Source organism: Cryptomeria japonica, chromosome 7, assembly GCF_030272615.1.
Source record: "Cryptomeria japonica chromosome 7, Sugi_1.0, whole genome shotgun sequence".
Lineage (NCBI taxonomy): Eukaryota > Viridiplantae > Streptophyta > Pinopsida > Cupressales > Cupressaceae > Cryptomeria > Cryptomeria japonica.
The window spans coordinates 295,458,260-295,464,865 of NC_081411.1; the positions used below are offsets into that span (position 1 = coordinate 295,458,260).

The window sequence follows — 6,606 nt, forward strand, 5'->3', positions numbered from 1 at the left end:
GCTGTAATTGAAGATCTGGAATCCTTGTGCAGAGACGAACAGATCCCCCTTCGTTTCGTAGATTTTTCGGAGGACCATGTGCACTCCGGGCGCCATCGTCCCGTCAACTTTCACTCAAAATTGCAGGACAGCATCGTCTCGACATTTTACTACTAATTTCAGGTTTGTAGCTTCATCCTGTGTCTCTATCTCCATCTACAAGTGAATCTTTCCTACTTTTACATATACTCCTAGTTCAATCCTTCTATCTACATTCTTTACAAAAGAGGGTATCCTTGCTGTCTCAACCCTTGAAACTCATTTAGAATTCAATCTTGCATTGTGTGGGATTGGATCTTGTGAGTTTCAACCCCTCTTTTGAATGTAAAGTCTCTCCTAAGTGAAAACCGTCAATCCTAGTGACCTCCTTTCTCTCTCCTTGGAGTGGGGGAACACCTAGGGTTCAATTTTCTGCTTTACACACATAAATGATTGTAAAAATTATTAGGAAATAAATAAAGAGTTAAGTATCAATTGCCTCCATCGAAATTGAATCATCAAACAAACTGTTAGACTTAATTAAACTTCTGATTATTTCTAAGTCCTTATTGGTTACCTACCCTTTTTATTTCTTTTTATCAATCATTGTGATTCGAAGTTGCAAAACTGTTCTTCAAAATATACAATTCATCACAAATTTTTCCAAAAAATATACCAACTCATTCACATCAACCATGAAAATGTGGTAATAAACAAAGACCTTTATAAAACACAAATTAAGAAAAGAAAAAGTTGTATGTTTAATACATGAGATCAAACAATAAGAGGGAAACTCTTATGAGAATCAACCTCTTCAAACCAACAGTTTGAATCCATGTGCCATGTCACCTGTTCACTTGACTGTTAGAGCTGATCACACCATCCACCTAGAAATGTGTGAACCGCCCCTCACAAAAGGAAAATATATTATTCATCAGTGTTCACAATGTTGTGTATCCTATGGAAAGCTTTGTCAAAATTTTTGGCTTATGTCTATCATAAAAAAACACATTTTTGTACAAAAGATAATGAGTCTTGCTTATAGGAAGATTATTCTGATCAATTTGAGAAATAAGATGGTACTAAGAGAATGATGAGTACTCATAGAATTCAAGGAGAAGATTTTTTTCTCTATTGGAGAGTGTTATTAAGTTCGTAATTTTATTTTTTTTGTAAAAATCAAGGATTTTTAGAAAAACTAAAATCAACTCTTACTTTTTTGGAAGTAAAAATATTAAAAAATTATTTATACAAGTATTATTAGAAATTTTGATATAATTATATTTAGATTTATATTCTAAAATATCTTTTTGATTAACAAAGATGTTGTAGTCATGTTATGAGGTCATCCATTTATATCATGTAGTTTTGGCTTTTTAAAGTATGCAAACCTAATAGAAATATTTTAAGTAGTAATGTAGATGGATCTGTTATGTTGTAAATTTATATTTATTTATAAATAAATAAACTACTCTATTAGTTTTAATTAAGATAAAATATGAGCTGGCTAATATATTTAAACATTATTTCTAAACCAAGTTATTACAATAGCAAAAGAGTTATAAATGGTCATGTTGTTCTAATCATTACAAAATGGTCATTTGCAACAACTTCTGAAAAGATGTTTAAGCTATATTAGTGGTTTAATATACATTTTGGCTCATCAAAGCACATCATATTCATAAGAATCATTATGAAAATTTTATGACACCATGTGAAAATTTAGTTACTGTGTAAATCGTGCCTCATCAATAACATTTTTTGGCAGGCCACTGAGTAATAATTTCTATTACATGAGTTTGAAATTTACTTCTCCCACATTTGGAACTACAAGGCATAATTTAATTCTTGCTATTACTTTTTTGATAGCTCTCATTTTTAGGTAATTATAATAATTAATTTTAGCAAATTTTCATAATTCATAAATATATTAGTTAATTATTTTTGGATTTGATTGTGTATTTCTTTTTACATTAACGTTTGGGATCAATTATGTGATCTATCATCATAATGCTAGAAAGTGTCAAGAGGAGAACATAGTCTCTTGACACTCTGTAACATTGCGATGATGGTTCACAGAGTGTGATCCCAAATGTTGATGCAAAAAAAACCAGACAATCAAATTTAAAAATAGTTAAATTATAATAACACTATTACATTCTATTTTGTATTATGTATTTGAAACTTAAAATTGAATTATATTTATCATATAGAATGAAAAAGATAATAATTCGAGAGATACATAGTCAAGCAAAGATAGTGGGAACACTTGTGGGTGTGAGTGGGGCCATGCTGATGACCTTCTACAAAGGATCTATTGTGCTCATGCCTTGGCCTTCACATGAAGAATTGAAGAATGATGATGATAGTAATAAGGATCTTCTCGAGAGAAACTAATCCAATTCGAAGTTGTTCGTGTTTATCTTGGTCAGTCATAAAAAATAAATTTTTATTGATTTTGATCAAAATTCCTTCTTACCTATCTGAAAGTCTATCTCAGATAGAATAGTCTAATAGGCATTGGTTCTCTGTTGATAATGGCACCAAATATTTTTTCACAATTATCCATATGGTCGTATTTTAAAGTAAGCATCTCATGTAAGATATAAGCAACACCAAAACCTTGTAGAGCCCAAACTTCCATTCCTCCTACTCATTTCCCTCCCTGGTGGGATTTTCCTTTGAGAGGATTTTGTGCAAATCTTTTCCCTTATTTAAACATTGAACCTCTAAATTCTCATAGGGACCTCCCAAAATTACTTCTAGGGCATGTCTAATTATTTTAATAGATTCTTTCATTTCCCGATTCGAAGAAAATAACGAGCTAATGAATCTCCTTCCTTTTGCCATTGGATTTCCCAATCCAATTCATCGTAGCATTCATAATGATCCACTTTACGAAGATCCCATTGGATTCAGGGAGCTCGTAGCATGGGTCTTGATAAACTCCAATCTATTGCTTCTTTTCTACTAATAATGCCTACTCCCTCAACTCATTTCAAAAAGATAGGATTGTGTGTAATAAACCTTTCATATTCTATCACTTTTAGGAAGAAATAATAGCAAAAATATAAGCATTTATCTATCCAACCATAGGGTAAATTTACAACTACTCCTCCAATATGGGAATAATTATGCATCATTCGCATGCCTGTGGCAGCTTCAAATAAATCATATATCATTTCCCTCTGTCTTAAAATATAAAATAATGGAGTCTATGCACCAATATCGGCCATTAAAGGTCCAAGCCATAACAAATGAGAAGCTATACGACTTAACTCTAGCACAATCATTCTAATATAGCTATCCCTTTTAGGTATTTGAATATTTTCCAATTTTTCTAGCATATTAACCGATATCGCCTCTGTGAACATAGTAGCCAAATAATCCCATCATGTTACATAGGAGAGATATTGAACAATTGTTTGGTTCTTAGCAATTTTTTCCATCCCTCTATGTAAATAACCTAATATAAGTTCTGTTAAATTTTTTGCATTGCAGAATATAGATCTAGCATGAAAGAAGAAACAAAACTTGCAGGAAAGAAATCAAATCAGAATAAAACAAAATGAATGTAATTCTATCAATTCATTGTCACAGCTACAATCTGTTGAATGCATGGTTTTATACAAAGAACCACCACATTAGAAACAAAGGAAGCAAAGAAGAACAATCACAAAACTGGTTGGTTATGGGGAAAGAGGTGAAGCATGAAAAAAAACTTGTTGTTCACCTTGGTTAGGCTTAACTAAGCGATCATGGAAACATAAGTCTATCGTTAGTCTACTCGAGAATGCAATCAGCAGTTTATCACCATAAACAAAGGAGAAGACTGTAGTCAGATCCATGAATTATAGAGGTAACAGAAGTTGTTACACTAACACCCCCCTTAATCCTAACTAAGGAGAAAAGAAGAAAGAGGGAAAAACCAATGGGAACAAATCCCCCCTTCAAAATTATAACTATATGAAGTGCAGAAGAATATCCTTTGTGATACAAGAAAAGTGTGAACAACTGTCGAATGATGATTGTCATAATGTTGATTGAAGAACCTCCTCAAAAGCCAATATGATGATCAAGATCAAGAATATGCATGAGTGCCCTCAATGACACTGCTCGAACAATGATCAGATGGAAAACAAAAGCAAAACATCTAAAATTCAAGGATGCAGGTGGCACATGAATCTGCATGAGTGACCCCATCGACACTACTCAACCATGCAAAAAGAAGCCGCTAGTAGAAAATACAGGTGCCAATAGTGAACTAATCAAACTTGAAAAAAAAAAGGAAGCATTAGAACTACTAGTAGAAAGACAGGGCCACTGAAGCGATGTGTCACAAGGGAGAAGGAGAAGATGAAGGCAAGGCCCATACAGAAAGAGCATGACTTTGACCTTGACCTATCTGTGATGAAGAAGGTTGAGTTGTTGAAATATGATTTTGCTGCATGGCCTCTTCTAAATCTTCAAGTCTCTTCCAACACCTATTGATTGCATGTCCCACCTTGCCACAAAAACTGCAAGGCTCATACGACTTCTTCTCTGTCTTGGATTGAGTCTTGTCTTGTGAATTGTTCTTCTCACTTGTATGCACAACAAGTGCATGAGCTTTAGAATCTTTTAAAGTACCCATTTTATGAGCTTATCCTGCTCATGTATCAGACACTCAATGAAAGCATTGAGAGTGGGCATCTTCCAACTTTCTCTTGTTGTAAGCCTAACTGTGTGAAAAGAAGAGACAAATACATCATAATTTGGACCCAATTTTGACAAAATAGAAAGAATTAATTTTTTTTCTTCCTTGGATTTGTCAATTCCACATTATCTTAGCTGGAATAGCTCAGTTGGTATCAGAGCCTAGTAGCTGTGAACGAGAAACATAAATTTTTAGTTTTGCAGGTACTGAAGATCAGATCTATTGCAAACAAATGGAATTTCTAGCCTCTTCTCTTCTCACACCATACAACTATTTCGAATGGAAGCCAAATATTCTGCTTCAACTTAGAAGTAGAGGCTTGTATCGAATAGTTATGACAACAAAGGTTGAGCCTAATTTTGTAGTTGAAAAATCTAAATATTTCAATAGGATGGACGACATGTACGGTCTATTATGCTTTCATACCATGTTAAATTTTCTGCATTGCAAAATATCGATCTAGCATTAAAGAAGAAACAAAACTTGTAGGAAAGAAATCAAATCAAAATAAAATAAAATGAATGTAATTCTATTAATTCATTGTCACAACTACAATATGTTGAATGCATGGTTTTATACAAAGAACCATCGCATTAGCAACAGAGGAAACAAAGAAGAACAACCGCAAACCGGGCTGGTTACGGTGAAAGAGGTGGAGCATGAAAAATTAACTTGTTGTTCACCTTGGTTAGGCTTAACTAAGAGATCATGGAAACATAAGTCCACCATAAGTCTACTCGAGAATGCAATCATCAGTTTATCACGGTAAGTAAAGGATAAGACTGGAGTCAGATCCATGAATTATGGGGGTAACATAAGTTGTTACGCTAACAAGTTCGCAGTCAATAACATCTTCACCATCTAGAGTAACAATTAGTAGAAGAACACGATGCATTGATGGATGATGAGGACCCATAATTTTATACAATAAATATATCATACCTATTCTGATGCCTTCTTGTTCTGATTCAATTCAATCAATTTTGGTGAATTCGGGCTTGGATTCTCAAGAAGTATCCAGTGCGAATTTCCCTTATCACCCTAGCATGCTTGATGGGTTTGTTACAGTCAATTGTAGTCACCTTGGCTCTTTAACGACATCCATCTGCTTGAGCAGTTGGATTTGACATGAAAATTGTTACTGTTGTTTATGCTGTAAAGTTTAACAACTCCCTAAACCATTGACTTCGTCATTAGACCGAGCCACATATTTTTTTGTATACAATTATTGTGATACCCACGAATTCATTAGTGGAATGTGATATTTTTAATGAATTCAGGGAGTAATAGTTACAGGAGTTGGATATTGTCTTCAAGGACTGTGCATGAAGACAAAAGGGCCTGTATTAATAGCCAATGCTGAAAAAATCTCATTGATCCAATTTTTTGAGGTAGATTTTATCCTCGACAAAGACATTTTTTTCGTATACTATAAAGAAGCTCATACTGAATCAAGATACCATTTAAAATTTTCCTTCTTACTATAAACTCACTTTACTACTTTGTAATTACCTCGCCAAGAAATGCTTTGACTCACCTTCAAATAAATTTAGATATAATTTTACTGGTAGTGTTGCACAAAAATATATTGACTGATAGCATTGTAAAGAAAGTATATTAGGTTTTTAGGGAGAAAATATATGAAAAATATACTCTTAAAATTATCAATCACTTTCCTTAAATGGATGGAGTCATGCAATACCTTTAATAAAAATTTATAAAAAATATTCCAAAATTAATAGGAAAAATTTAGCTTAGAGGTTGTCTTGACTAAGTGCTCAACCCGTTTTTGAACAAGAAGAGTACTCCACTATGTAATCAAATGATTATGTCCTATCACTTTGTGATCACTTTCTGAAAATATGTAATTCTTCTATGATTTTTAATGAATA

At 33.1% G+C, this 6,606-nt stretch overlaps 1 pseudogene; it reads right to left on the reverse strand.

Moving 5' to 3' along the window:
- Positions 1 to 2,667: 2,667 nt before the first annotated feature.
- On the reverse strand, positions 2,668 to 5,630 carry LOC131048590 (NAD(P)H-quinone oxidoreductase subunit H, chloroplastic-like; annotated as a pseudogene).
- Positions 5,631 to 6,606: the final 976 nt, after the last annotated feature.